Below are 16,293 nucleotides of genomic sequence, written 5' to 3'. Positions count from 1 at the left end.
CCATATTTGAGAAAGTGCCCATACCCTAGTTGAATGTCTTGCACAGACCAGGTATGTAATCAATATTTCTTGAATGTCTGATCAATTACTTAGCAAGGCTGCCTGGTGAATCTTTCCTGCCTATCCCTTAGCTTGCCCAGGGATTTGCATATCTAACAAGTTGCCTGGAGAGAACCAATGCTGCTGGTCTTGGGACCATCCTTTGAGACTTTGAGAGGGACCCTGTGGGCAATGTGGAAGGCACAGAAGGTTTTTCAATAGGGCAGTTATGTAATAAGATATTTGAGAATGTTCTGCCAGCAATGTGAAAAGGAGACTGAAAAATGAAGAGACTGAAATCCCAGGGAGAAATTAAGAGCCTGGTTGTTATAATCTAGGTAGGAAATACAGATCTGAACAAAGGGGATAGCAAGTGAAACAGGAAGCAGGGAGCAAAATCAAGGCATTCCGAATGAAAGGTTAACGTGGTTAGATAAAACACTAGGTACACGGGTGCTTGGCTGGCTCAGTCAGAGGAGCAGGCGACTCTTGATTTTGGGGTTGTGAGTTCGAGCCTCACATTGGGTGTACAGATTACTTTAAAAAAATAATAATAATAATCTTGGGGCTCCTGGGTGGCTCAGTGGGTTAAGCCTCTGCCTCATGATCTCAGGGTCCTGGGATAGAGTCCCGCATCTGGCTCTCTGCTGAGCAGAGAGCCTGCTTCCCTCTCTCTCTCTGCCTGCCTCTCTGCCTACTTGTGATCTCTCTCTGTCAAATAAATAAATAAAATCTTTAAATAAAAGAATAATAATAATAATAATCTTTTTAAAAAAATACTTAACTAAAAAACAACTAGATGCAAAAGGGAACTGAGGTAGCAAAGACAGATGGGGAGACAGCTTTTACAGTACCCTGAAACTCAGCTCTGCCACATACCTGCCCAATGACCAAGAACAAGTCAATGATTTCCCCAAAGGCCCATTTTCCTGATCTACACCATGTGGAATGAAGCTACAATACTTAGCCTGTGGGATACTGCAAAGAATAAAGAGATAGTCCACATCAGTGCTTCTCAAATGGAGTTGGAGTTGATTTTGCTTCCAGCAGACTTTTGGCAGTGCCTGGAGACACCTTTTATTGTGAAGCCTAGGGTCAGAATGTGTCTCGTGATGTCTAGAGGGTAGAGGCCAGGAATGCTGCTAAATACCCTGTAATGGACAGGACAGCCTCCCAGAGCAGAGAATCATCCTGCCCAAGGTGTCAATAGCACTGAGGTTGAAAAATCCTGATCTCCATAATTTGCTTAGCTTAAAGTCCCAGTAATTTAATGGTACTGATTGATGGTAACTATAAGGTCTTAGCTTTGTGTGTGGTTGGAAGGCAGAACTGTTGATCTTAACCAGGAGGAGAGACAGGTTTTTGGCAAAAGTGAAAGACTTTGATTTGGAAACTGTTGGGTTGCAGGTGCCTGCAGGGTAAGAAAGGGTAAGAAAGGCAGCTGGCCAGCCCACCAAAAAGTGGATCTGGCTAGTTTCTCTGGAGGCCATCTTCCTCAGAATGTCATCTGGGGAAAATACCACTGAAACTTTTGTTTCAGAGGAAAAAGCAATTGTTTTGGTGATTGGATTCAATTGAGAGTTTGAGTAAGGGAAATCCAGTTCTTCTAAAGGAGCTAGTAGGGGCGCCTGGGTGGCTCAGCTGGTTAAAGCCTCTGCCTTCGGCTCACGTCATGATCCCGGGGTCCTGGGATCGAGCCCTACATCGGGCTCTCTGCTTGGCAAGGAGCCTGCTTCCCTTCCTCTCTCTCTGCCTGCCTCTCTGCCTACTTGTGATCTCTGTCTGTCAAATAAATAAATAAATAATCTTTAAAAAAATAAAATAAAATAAAGGAGCTAGTAATAGTAATGCTGACCTCCGGAATACACTTACTTGACTGTTATTTATTTTGCAACCCAACCATGGAGCACACCAAAGTTTCAAACATGAGACAGAAATAGAGGATAATAGGCCAAATCTAAATTGCTTGATCTGTTCATTTCTCATTTGGCTACACTCTCAGAGTGTTAAAAAAAAAATGTGACTATGATTTATTACTGCAACGGACGTCTGTAGGCTCCTTTAGGATACTTGAGAGTGGATCATCCACTTGTGTATCACGTATGCTCTTATGTTATGTGTGTGTGTTTGTGTGAACATATGGACTGATCTTTTACTCGGGCTGCTCAGAGTCATGTGCCTTTGCAGCAATGGCTGGTGGAACGAAGCATGGTGAGTGGAGAAGGTTCTAAATCCACCACCGCCTCAGCCAGAGTACTTGAGCCCTTATCTCTTCCATGTACCAGATTGCTGCCTGATTTTGTTTGCACAAGAGTTCCGTGGCTTAAAGTTTGACAAACCATTGTACTAGACAATTACCTGTATGTTTCCTTTTTTGGCGGGAGGCGGGGGTTGGATCATTCTTGATTGTAGCCTGTCCAATGCATCCTGGTATGTCCAGCAGCATCCTTAGCCTCCCTGGATGTCAGCATTACCTGTATGTCTCAAGGGCTATGGGGGAGTCTCTGAAATCCAGTGAGATTGCTAAATTGCCTGAAGTTTGGCCGATTAGAGATTCCTTTAGGAAATGGTTTTCTTTTAAAATCTAACTGCCTCCAGGAAATAATCATTTATTTATTCATTCCTTTAGGTAAAGAAGTTTAAGCAAAAGACATTTTGGTTGGAGGAAAGGAAACCTGAGTGGAAAGAAAAGGAGGATTCAAAAGGCTGTACATAGGAAAATGTTATAAAATGAGATATTGATAGGAAATAGCAATTTGGGACTACAATGAGCCCAATGCACTAGGATAAGATTAAAGATAAGATGAAATGAAAAAGAAACGCCACCAGTTTGGGCTAATGCTAACATATCCAAGTATGTCCTTTATCTTCCAAGGAAATAAGTGAAAACAGGGCGCCTGGTGGCTCAGTGGGTTAAGCCTCTGCCTTCAGCTCAGGTCATGGTCTCAGGGTCCTGGGATTGAGCCCCGCATCTGGCTCTTTGCTCAGCAGGGAGCCTGCTTCCCAGTCTTTCTCTGCCCGCCTCTCTCCCTCCTTGTGATTTCTCCTGTCAAATAAACAAATAAATAAATCTTAAAAAAAAAAATGAAAACATATATCTGATTTTAAGATTAGTTGCCTTCTATTACTCTTTCATTATTGTGAATAAATACATAGAGATGTACCATCTCAGCTGTTTCTTGTCATAAAGTGTCTCAATGAAAATATTAGTTTCTGAAAATTTGAAAAATGTCATGCTTCCTTAAGTATGAGTCTGCAGTGTAAGGTTAAATTAATCCAAGAGATTGAGGAGAGCAATTTGATTTCTCTCTTCAACAAAGGAACTATGTAAACCTCACCTGCTACTAAGCATCTCCTCATCTTAAGCGTGTGTGGGGTGGGGGGCTGACTTGTGTTATGGCAATTTCATATTCTTTAGAAATTCTTTAAACTTATGCCATAAAATCATGGACTGGTACAATTATAAGTCACCTTAAGTTCGTGTAATAGATGTTTATTGAATGATAAGCATAGACTGCTCACTCTGTCAGACCCAGGAGCTATAGTGGGGGACAGAACCTTGTTATGCTAACTCCATGTTTAAGGTCATCTAGCCACCTCATTTTAGATGGGAGGAAACGGAGACTTAGAGAAGTCAGGTGACTTGCTAGTATTGTGGGACAATTTAGTGGGAGAACCCAGAATTTGAATTTAGGTCTTCTGACTCTATGTCTAGCTTTCCACATTTTGGAAGATGATTGTAACAAAATATATCTTTTGACAAAATTCAGAATTTGGAATGCTTTTCATTTGTTATAATCTTCCCCATGAGCAGCTATGTATTCTTTTCCAAAAAGAGATATGTCAAAGTCTCTAAACCTATTAGAATCAACATTAATGAAAACCATTGTGCTCCCAACATTCATCCCTATAATTACATGGTCAGATAATCCTTAAAGTGACAGTGCTTTACACAACTTGTCAAATTGTCATAAGTAGCAAACATACTAAATTTGGGTTAGAATTCCTTTTTCTTCAACAGTGTTAAAATAGTGAGCTTTGTAGTGTAGCATGAAGAATTCTACTTAGGAATGGAAAGAGGTACATTTGTTTGCTCTCTTTTTCTGATGACAATGAGTACTGTCACTTGGGGAAAAAAGGGGGAAAGTGTTTTCAATAATATTTGCTATCTTCTGGAAGGTGGTTGCATTGCTTTGTTTGTAAACTCTGATCTGAGGCAAGGGTAGTGGCTTCCATCCCTGGGTTCTAACACTATATAGTAGCTGTCACAAGACCTCTGCTGGCTGCAAGGATGAAAGGAATTTCCCTTAACTGGGGAAAGTTCTGAAGACTCTGTCAGTGGCATGGGAGAGAAATTCCCCTGAAGGGTTTCTTTAGTTGTGATAAATGAATCAAACAGAAACTTTGCACAGCCCTGCTCATTTTTAAAGCCCACCACTATGCTTTTTCCAAAAAGAGTTCCCACTCTTAGGGAACTCCTAATTGTCCTGATGTTTGAACTCTAAGCCAACTCCTGTAAGTATTCACATCCTTTATAACTATGGCCAGGTATATGTAAAAGAAAGTGTAGTGTAGGGACAGAAGACCTGAACTTGAGACTTGGCAGAGCCATTTAAGAATTTTGTGACCTCAGACAAATACTGAAACTCTCTGAGCTTTGGCTGCTTCATTTGTAAAATGGAAATATTAATCATAATAAGACCAGTTGTCCAATCTACCTTCAGGGGTTTGTGATGGCCAAATGAGATAACATATGTGAAAGCGGTTCCTAAATTGCACCTTGATGCCATATAAATGGAAGGTTGTGTTGTGGGGTTTTTTTGAGCTGTGAATACAAGTGCTTTATATATGTTTTCTAATAATACTTAAATTTGTCCTCAAAGAGTTCTTAACTTCAGTTCCAGCTGCTCTTGACTTTCAATTGCTAAAACACTACAGAGCTATATCCTCAGTGTGCTTTATCTTGAAATCCCTTTCAGAATAGAAATAAAGCAGTATGCAGTTTTACCTACCAATATATAAATGCCTGGTATAACTGTACAGTCTGCACTGAAGTGGAACTCAGTTGGCATAACAGGAAGGTACTGAGTACTCCCTAGACATTTCATGACACTGTTCCATCCCTAATATCTTCAGGAAGCCAACAAGTGTTCCATTTCTGTAGATAAAACCTAGGGTTCTTCTATTTGACTTGACTTGTAAAAAGGAGTCATATTAGAAATTCCCATGGCCTTGTAGGCTTCCAGGAGGGAGATTTGGGCTTGGGACTCCCCACAGGCATACCACAAGGTTAGAGTTCAAGACTCTTTTAAATAGTCTTCGGGAGCCAGCCAACTATATGGCTCTTCTCCCTGGGGTTCCAGTAAAACAATCTCTGACAAAGGGAGGGTGATGAAAATGATTACAGTAATGAAGTTACATACAATCTGAAGAAAGGCAGTGATTCCCATGATATCTCCCACAGGTTTGTCATGTAAGCTTCAGGCTTTGTCAGATCAGCCTGGGTTTAGATCTTGACTCTACCACTTAAAAGTGAGAGACTTTGGGTGAACTACTGAACATTCCAGGGCTTCAGTTTCTTCACCTATAAAATGCAAATGAGTTATAGACCTACTGAGCATTGTTGTTGTATATATAAAGTAAGCATAAAGTGCTTAGTACCATGTATCCAACATAGTATACTCAATAAATATACTGATCAATACTATTTAAATTTTTTTTATTTGTTCAGGATTTTATTTGAGAGAGTAAGAGAGAGAATGAGAGGGGAGAGGGTCAGAGGGAGAATCAGACACCCAGCTGAGCAGCGATCCTGATGCAGGACTTGATCCCGGGACTCTGGGATCATGACCTGAGCCGAAAGCAGTCACTTAATCAACTGAGCCACCCAGGTGCCCAGTACTAGTTAAATTCTCAAGAAATAAAGCGAGCTGGGTGAAATACTTGAACAAGCACTTTACATTAAAAAAAAGAAGAAAAAGAAGAAAAAAAAGATATCCAAGTGGCTAGTAAATATATGGAAAGAAGTTCCACTTCATCTGTCATGGGAGAAATGCAAATTAAAATAATGGTGAGATACCTCCATACACTCAACAGAATTACTAAAATGAAAGGAAAAAAGTACCATGAGTAAGGATGTGAAACCAAAATATTCATGCCCCACTAGTGGACTTGTGAATTAGTACCTTTTTGGAAAATTGGCAAAATCTTCTGAGGCTGAATATTTTCTTATCTAGCCATCACCATTGGTGAACATGTGTTCACCAAGTCCTATATAAGAATTTTATATGAGCATGATTCATAAGAGTATAAAACTAGAAACAAATTAATATACCTATCAGAAACGAATGGATTGTAAATCAAACCATCATGTTATGCACTTTAAACTAATCCATTGGTGGGGCACCTGAATGGCCCAGTTGGTTAAGCATCTGCCTTCGGCTTAGGTCATGATCCCAGCGTCCTGGGATCGAGTCTTGCATCAGGCTCCTTGCTCAGTGAAGAGTCTGCTTCTCCCTCTGCCCCTCTCCCCAACTCATGCTCTCTCTCTCTCTCACTCTGTTCTCTCTCTCTCTCAATTAAATAAAATCTTAAAAAAAAATGATCCAGTGTTGAATTGATCCAGTGTTGAATATACCTATCAGAAACGAATGGATTGTAAATCAAACCATCATGTTATGCACTTTAAACTGATCCATTGGTGGGGCACCTGAATGGCCCAGTTGGTTAAGCGTCTGCCTTCGGCTTAGGTCATGATCCCAGCATCCTGGGATCGAGTCTTGCATCAGGCTCCTTGCTCAGTGAAGAGTCTGCTTCTCCCTCTGCCCCTCTCCCCAACTCATGCTCTCTCTCTCTCACTCTGTTCTCTCTCTCTCTCAATTAAATAAAATCTTTAAAAAAAAAAAAAATGATCCAGTGTTGAATTGATCCAGTGTTGAATATACCTATCAGAAACGAATGGATTGTAAATCAAACCATCATGTTATGCACTTTAAACTGATCCATTGGTGGGGCACCTGAATGGCCCAGTTGGTTAAGCGTCTGCCTTCGGCTTAGGTCATGATCCCAGCATCCTGGGATCGAGTCTTGCATCAGGCTCCTTGCTCAGTGAAGAGTCTGCTTCTCCCTCTGCCCCTCTCCCCAACTCATGCTCTCTCTCTCTCTCACTCTGTTCTCTCTCTCTCTCAATTAAATAAAATCTTTAAAAAAATTTGATCCAGTGTTAAATTGATCCAAAAAAAATTGATCCAGATTCAGTGTTGAGTCCAAGTATATCTTAAAACTAGGGGAAAAAACAAGGAAAAGAAATAATAATAGATGGTGGAGTATTCCAACAATGTAATCCTACATACAAGGAGTTCTGTATTTGTCATTCTCTAAGTGCTAAATGGCCATTTATCTTCCTTCCTCAGGCTATTTTCAGGCATGATTATATTTCTATCTAGCCCCTCTCATGTAATGTATTAGTTAAACTACAGGTTCAGCTGCAATAGTAGAGATTCAAAATAACTGTGGTTTAAACAGCTTAGAAATTTGCTATTAGGTACAAATCCTAGCATATTCAGGCCAGGGCTAGTGTAGTGATGGTGTTACTCTATTCCAGTGTCAAGGGTCCAGGCTTCTACTGTGTTTCTCTGCCTTCTCTAGCATGTTTTTCTTATCTGCAACTAATGCATAAATAATCCAGCCAGTGAGGGGAGAGTAAAAGAAACTGCAAGACAAGTTTACCTTTAAGTACACAACCTAGAGATCACACTCTGCTCACATTTTGCTGGTCAAATTTAGTTGCATAGCCACACCTAGTTACAACAAAGGCCAAGAAACATAGCCCTACTTCAGTCATTTAACACACACATATTGAGTACCTACTATAAGCCAGGCACTAGGGATATAGTAGTGAATAAACTCATCAAAAATCCCTCTGCCACACGCTTTCATTCTGGATGGACAACTCAGAAAGCAAATAAGTAAGATACGCAGTTTATTATTGTTAATTACAGAAGTAGTCAGATTTCAAGATGGCCTCCAGTGATTCCTGCTTCCTACCCCAAATCTGGGATGAAGTGTACTGCAGAAGTTAACAAGTAATATAAATGATAGTACCTGGAAGTGTGGCATAGTCTAACAAAAACTGCATATATGGGCCTGGCTTTAAAACTGCTCAGAGGGCAAAAGCAGGAAGGACTCTGGGGAGAATGTCAGCGCAAGCTGAGGAGCACTGTGAGGGATCTTTATAGTGTAGTGGTAGACAGCAACCCTGTGATCTGTGGTAATGCAGGAAGTAGGAAATGTGCTTAATGAACTGAGTGAGTCAGCTGAGAAGATGTCCAGGCAGAATGTGGAAGATCCTGCATCTTTCGTTCTTGCTGCTTATAGTAAAGTGTAGGAAGAGGGTTACTAACCTAAAAGGAGCTAGGGATTGCTGGTTTTGGAAGTTCCCAACCTCTCTAAATGGCAAATTATGCTAATTTGGTTTAGTTTGGCTTGCTAAGAAATGGCTCCAGGAAGAGTTCAAGTCAGGGCACCATCCTGAAAGCCTGATCTAAAGTGGAACATAATAGAGTGCCTATTAATTTGTTTGTTAAGACATTAGAATGGTCTAAGGAAACAAATATCTCCAGGAACCATTCAATCAAAGAATAAAACTTTCAGAAGCTTAGGAATGTTGGCCTTAAATAGTCTAGCAGAAGCCCAAAGTAGACAGAAGCCAAGATATGTTTTTTGTCCAATGGGATAAACCAAAATGAAATTTGTAAAGAACACTCAGACTTTATTTATTTATTTATTTATTTATTTATTTATTTAGAAGTAATCTCTGTACCCAAAGTGGGCCTTGATCTTACCACCCTGAGATCAAGAGTCGCAGGCTCTACTGACTGAGCCAGCCAGGCACCCCTCTTCCCTTAAGACTTTTGGAAAGAATCGTACTTTCAGAAATGCCACCAGTTTGGAGTGAAAGGTATAGACACATGATGAAATGAAGTCTCGCACTGACAGGGATCAGGCTGGGAAAACTACCAACTGCACACTTGGGCTACCTTTCATGGAAAAGGGAAGATCACTGAAAGAGAACTGAAAGCCCACAGTGTGTAACCAAATGCCACAAACAATTATTCCCATGCCTTGAGTCCTAATCAAGGAAGTGCAACCCTATACCTTGCTGAATTTCAGAATCATTATAGCCCAGTGACACCTATGTTCTTCCCATTTCCTCCTTTGAACAAACCTATACTGGTTTTGAACAAACCATATACTTTCAACAAACCTATACTATCCTATGCACATCCTGCAATTTTGTGTGGGCTATATTGGTGGTCAATAACTTGACCCTTTATTTCATAGTCTCCAGGTCAAGAGAAACCATACTGGAGGTGCTATACCTAAGTAACTACATGTGTGGAGTCTCACCTGCCCCAGACTTGATTTAGATAACAAGATTCTAGATTTTGAGCTGATGCTGTAATGAGAAGAGTTTGCATGTGAACCCCGTGGGGACCAGTGGGCATACTGTCTAAGGCAGCCTCCAGTGATTCTTGTGTTCTGCTATTCTTGCCCTTAAGTAGTTCCCTCCAACTCTGAATAGGATGGTGTGGTGTAAGCTCCAGCTTCTGTCAAGATAACTATAACTCCAGCTGACATCTTGGTGCAACCTGAGCAAGAATCATGTAGCTAAGCTGTTCCCGCATTTCTGCCTCACAGAAACTGCTCGAGAAAATAAATATTTAATATTGTTTTAAGCCACTATATTTTGGGGTAATATGTGATGCAGCAAAGAATAGCTAATACAAGTATGAGGAGAAAAATTAAAGTGGAAAGAGAATGGAAAGTAAAATAGGTATGAAATTTTAAATAGGGTGGCCAGAGAATGTCTTCTTGTGACCTCTTAGTAGGGATCTCGGGGATGAGAAGGCACAGGAAGAACATTTCAGGTAGAAGCATGTTGATACTCAGAATATTTAACAATCAGTATGACACAGGCAGTGACCAGTCACAGCATATGCCCAAACCAATAAAATCTAATGCAAGTCATAAACATCCCCTAGCGCCCCATGTTGAAACCTAGCTGAATTTCAGCCTTGAGCAATTGGGATGGAGTCAAATGCCCTGAGGTAAGAAAATGTCGGTTGGATAAACAACAAGAAGGTTGATGTGAGCAGAAGGAGAGAGTAGTAGGAAATGAGGACAGAAGCATAACATGGGGGCCAGACCATATAGGGTGCTTTAAGTCGTAGTAAAGTTTTTGGCTTTTACTCTGCACAAAATAGGAAGCATTTGGAGGATTTGGTGCAGGGAAGTAACGTGATGTAACATGTTTTAACAAGATCACTGGGACTGGTATTTTGAGAATAGACTGAAGAAAAGCAAGAGTAGAAGCAGGAAGGAAAGGTCAGAGGCAATTGCAATAATCCAGATGAGAAATGATGGTGGCTTGAACCATATATATGCGCGCGCATGCGCGCGCGCACACACACACACACACACACACACACACAAACACACATACACACTAGAAGTGATAAGAAATGCCCAGATTCTTGATATATTTTAAAAGTCTAATGAACAGGATTTAAAGTGAAGAATGAACAGAAACCAATTGGATGTAACTTGCAGAGAAAGAGTCAAGGATGATTTGAAGGTTTTGGACTTAGTTGCTGGAAGATGGAATTACCATCAACCAAGTTGGGGAAGGCTGTGATGGGAGTGTTTCTGGTATTGGTGGTGAGGAAGGATATGGTCATGAGCTCACTTTGGGACATGTTGAGTTTTTAAGAGCCTACTAGACATCCAAGTAGAGTAAGTTGTTAAAGTAGAACTGTGGGTTCAAGGATGATGTCCAAAATGAATATATAAATTTGGAACTCATTGGCTTATAGAGTATATTTAAAGCCAAGTGGTTGAATGAGATTACCTAGGAAGGGAGTTTAAACAGAAAAGAAAATTTGGGTGTCCTTTTCCTAGCTTTAAATGACAGAAGCCATTTTATCGCTACAGAAGAAGAGAAGCAACGATATTGAAGGAGAACTAGAATTCTCTCCCTGCTTACTCCAGGTCCCGGCCGGTTAGTTAGTTAGAATGCATGGGTGTCCAGGGATGGATATTAGTGAGCCAGGCCAATGTTCCAGTGGTGTGGGGTCAACACTGAGAGTACAGGAACAAACAGACACATCTGAACATACAAAACTCAAGTCCAATCAGGAACACAGTCACAGACGAGGTAGAATAGCTATCGACTACCCAGCAGCTGGTGAAGCAGCTCTTTATATTCTAGCTCAGTGGTTCTCAATGTCGGCTCTCTTTGGAACCGCTTGGGCTGCTTTAGAATCACCGAGGCTTGGGTCGCACCCCAGAATTCTGATTTATTCAATCTGGGGTACAACATGGACATGGGAAGTTTTACATGCTTGCTAGGGATTCCAGTGTACAGCCAAGGTTGAGAATCAACACTGTAGATGAAGCACTACAGTTCATAAGTCAGCATTACCAGCTCTTTTAAGAGAGCTCTTGGTTTCCTTTTTGTCCAGACAGACATTAGAGAGAAGATACTAAAGTATAACAAAATGATAGCTTAGAAGGCTGAAAAACAAAGTATAAAAGAAAGTCTTGAACTTATATTTTACATTGCTTCTAGTAGGTCATTTCTCAAAACATTAGGTCTAGACCAAATAAATGCTGGCTGCCAGCAGAACAACAATTTGGGTTTCTTTTTTCATAGTTTGTGATAGAGTCAGTGTTGTATAGCATAGAGCAGAATCATCAGCTGGATAGGATAATGAAATATGTACACAGAATGTACTGAAACAGAGGCTGTGGTGGTGAATGCAATACCTGACACTTTTTAGGAGAATGAGGAAAAAGTAAGGATATAAAAATTGTTTATTGATGTAAGAAATTTCTAAATGTTTAGACAGTGCTTTCAAAACTCCTTCTGAACACACATCCAGTAAATCTGTTTGTCAGAGTATGGTTCTACTGGACCCCATGCAGCTGACCCTGAAGAGGTCACACTGCTCTTGGGTCTGGAGTACAGGGACATCACCTCAATGAGATGAGTTTTGTGGCACAGTGTTGTGAAAAATTAAAGTATTTTGAAGAGCAAGCCCACATCCCACTTAGTCCCTTTTACTTTCAATAAATTTTCATGGCTATAAAGTAGGAAGAACAAGTAAAATTCAAGAAAAGTAGTACAATTTGCACTCTGTCAGTATTAGATAGAGGTTCTTTGCTACTCGGTGTAGGTTAAAACAATCCAATAGAGGTTGTCTCAAAACCTCGCATATTTACATAGAATCTGCCACAAAAACAAAGTTGAGGGGCACCTGGGTGGCTCAGAGGGTTAAAGCTCTGCCTTCAGCTCAGGTCATGATCCCGGGGTCGTAGGATCGAGCCCCACATCGGGCTCTCTGCTTGGCAGGGAGCGTGTTTCCCCCTCTCTCTGCCTGCCTCTCTGCCTACTTGTGATCTCTCTCTGTGTGTCAAATAAATAAATAAAATCTTTAAAAACAAAACAAAACAAAACAAAAAACAAAGTTGAGACCCAACCAAACAAAAAACAAACAAACAAAAAAACCCAATGTTTTCTATTTCCTTGTTGTGTTTGTCAGCAATGCTTTTTCCTGATGCAAACGGCCTCGGATCATCATGCTGTTAGTCCCTTGTGGGGTGTATTTAATCCAAGATAAAACATACTCCTGGGCTACGGAATGCCAAGATGAATTTTCAACCCACTGGGAAAATAAATGAAGCAATCAAATGTATTCTGTTATAAATAGTAATAAATGGATTAGTTCTCAGGTACCATCAACAATCTATGCTTCAAACCAGATGTTTACTTCTGGCTAAGCTGTGTTCTAGACAGATGACTGACAGCAGAATTTTGGGAATTTTAAATAAGAAGGTTGCCCATGTTGTCTCTTCTTCTTAAAAGCTACATGACCTTGAGAGAATTACACAACTCTTCTGAACCTGTTTCCTTCTCTGTAAAACCTTTCGTACCCCATTTGCTTTTATATGGTTTCAGGGCCAAATGTGATCATGCCCCACTGGAAATTATAAAGGTGGTTTTTCGGGTTTGTTTTCCTAGTTGTTATTTCACAAGTTAACAATGGCAAACCTGATCATCCGGGTCTGCAAATAGCAATTGTAAGCATGTATTAATGGGATAGTAACATTTTTGTAGATAACATAGGTGTTCTCTGCAGGAGGGTTTAGAAGTTAAAAAGAAATTTTACATTTATTATCTCATTATTTATCCTGACATAACCTGTGAGGAATGTTAGTTTCTCGATCTTAAATTTAAAGCAAGCAACTCAGAATTATTGCATAATAATTCACACACACACACACACACACACACACACACACACACACACATATACATTTATGCTTACTGGATGTGTACTACTGTGTGTCAGACATTGATAGGCATTTTCACCTGTGTTGGGTCAATTCCAAAAGCAGGCTTCAGATCTAATTCATCTAATTCTCTACCACTCTCTCCACTGTCTCACTCTGCTTTTTCGTATTGGCCATTTTAAAGGAGATGCTATCCAATAAGGAAATAAAAATTAAAAGAGAGTATCATAGTCCATTTGGGCTGCTACAACAAACACCACAAACTGGGTGGCTTATAAACAGAAATGTATCACTCCAGTTCTAGAGGCTGGAAGTCTAAGATCAGGGTGACAGCATGGTCAAGTGAGGCCCCCGTCTTTGGGTGACAGACTTCTTGTATTGTATTCTTACATGGCAAAATGAGCTAAGGAAACTCTGTCTACCTCTTTAATAAAAGCACCAGTCCCGTTCATGAGGCTTCCACCTACATGACCCCTATAGCGTCACCTTTGGGGTGAGGATTTCAACCCTAACACACATATTCTGACCATACCAGATATCATATGCAAGATTCCCATAGGTATGTGGATGAAAGCGTTGTGCATAGAAAAATAACAAATATTTTTTATGTGTACATAGAAATACATTATTATATTGCTCTTTCAGTTGCTCTTTTAAAATATCCAGAAAATCAGGGTGCCTGGGTGGCTCAGTGGGTTAAAGCCTCTGCCTTCTGCTCAGGTTATGGTCTCAGGGTCCTGGGATCGAGCCCCGCATCGGGCTCTCTGCACAGCGGGGAGCCTGCTTCCCCCTCTCTCTCTGCCTGCCTCTCTGCCTACTTGTGATCTCTGTCTGTCAAATAAATAAATAAATCTTTTAAAAAAAATAAAATATCCAGAAAATCATATGCATTAGATGCTGGTGTTAATAGCAAGCAATTAGGTTTGTCTTAGTTTCCTAAGGCTGTCATCTCAAAGTATCACAAACTGGGTGGCTTGAAGCAACATAAAGTTAAGGTCTTACAGTTCTAGAGGCTGGAGGCTCAAAATCAAGGTGTCGACCAGAATTGGTTCCTGCTGGAGGCTCTGAGGGAGACTCTGTTCCACAGTTGTCTCTTAGCTTCTGGTGTTTGTCGGAAATCCTCAGTCTATAACTGTATCACCCCAACCTCTGCCTCTGCCATCACATGGCCTTTTTCCTTGTGTCCCTGTACCTCCCAATCTCTCTCTCATCATAAGGTCATCCGTCATTGTATTGAGGGGCTACCCTAATCCAGTATGCCCTCATTTTAACTTTGATTCCATCTGCAAAAATCCCACTTGCAAATGAGGACACATTCATAGGGATGGAGTTAAATCTTCAACATTATCTTTTTGGGAGGCACAATTCAACCTTCAACAGGGTTTTTGAAACTTATTTTTGCTGAAACATTTGAGTATAAGTTGTAGACACATAGCCCCATTATTCCTAAATACTAAGGCATGCATTTCCTAAAAATAGAGACACTCTTCTACATAATCTTAGTATCCACATAAAAATCAAGATATTAACATCAATACTTGCTGCCATATAGGCGACAAAATTCCATTCACATTTTGCCACTGTGTCAAAAAAATTCTTCCTAACAAAAGCAAACAAAGAGAAAACTTCTTTCCTTTTCCCCCCTTTCTTCTTGATCCAGGATCTAGAACAATTTTGTGGTTGTGCCTCTGATCTCTTTCAAGCTGGAACTGGTCCCAATTTTTCCTCGTCTCTAGTGACCTTGACATTTTTTGAAGAGTATAGCCTAATAATTCTGCAGTATTCTTTGCAAAGGTTTGTCTGGTATTTCCTCAAGATTCAAATAAAGCTATGCATTTCAGCAGAAATACCACCACAGGGATAGTCTGTTTTTCCCAGTACATCATATTGGGAAACATACAATGGCAGTCTGTCCCATTATTGGCCATGCTGTTATCACTTGGTGAAAATAGTATGGGCTGGATTTCTCCACTGTATAGGTAATGAATAATTAATAAGCAATTGGTATGTAATTCGTGGGAAGTTACTTTGAGGCTATGTAAATATCCTCATCAGACTTTTACACACTGGCTTTAGCATCCACTGATATTTTTTGCCTGAATCATTTGTGATTGCAAGAGAATAATTTCTAACTCTATCATCTCTTCAACATTTATTAGATAACATTCTGCTTTCAGGAAGAGATTTCCCCTTTTCCCTTATGTATCCAATTATACCAATAAGGACTCATGGATATCTATTTGATTCAGTAGGTTATAATCCATTATTATCATTATTTAGATTGTCACATTTGGCTAATGAGAATCCCTTCATCCTGACCCCTGATCCTTTTGACATGGCCTATCATTTTTTGAGCACTCCTTACTTTCTGTTGTAAGGCCTCTTGTACTTTCCCTGCTTCAACCATAGAATTATCCAAGAAACCCTATTTCCACTTAGTGGGGAATGATATTTAGAAACCATTTGAGTGCAAGGTGTACTCATCAATACTGGGGTATCATCGTTTCTAGGCTCTTTCCAAAGACATGTATAGGAAATACACACACACATGTAAACATTTCTGTATCTTTCCACATAGATATTTACTAACCCAGTGATAGTATAGGAAAAAGAATTCTAAAGATAGCTTGCCTAAGATTCTTGTCTCTCATTTATTCACTCAAACACCAACTGGGTACTGCTGTGAAGGGATTTTGCAGATATAATTAAAGTCCCAAATCATTTGGCCTTGAAAAAAGATGGTTCAGGTAGGTGAGTCCTTTAAAAGCAGAGTTTTCTCCAGCTGGAAGCAGAAGGAAAGTCAAAGATGGGAAGCACAAGAAGGTTTGACATGCTTTTGCTGGCTTGAAGATGAAGGGACAGTATAGTGAAGAATACAGGTGGCCTCAGGTAGTGGAGGAT

The sequence above is a fragment of the Enhydra lutris genome, unplaced genomic scaffold (genome assembly GCF_002288905.1).
Source record: "Enhydra lutris kenyoni isolate GAN:26980312 unplaced genomic scaffold, ASM228890v2 scaffoldscaffold15, whole genome shotgun sequence".
In the NCBI taxonomy this organism is placed as follows: domain Eukaryota; kingdom Metazoa; phylum Chordata; class Mammalia; order Carnivora; family Mustelidae; genus Enhydra; species Enhydra lutris.
The sequence above is the reverse complement of the archived record's forward strand: the minus strand, read 5'-3'. Positions refer to the sequence as shown.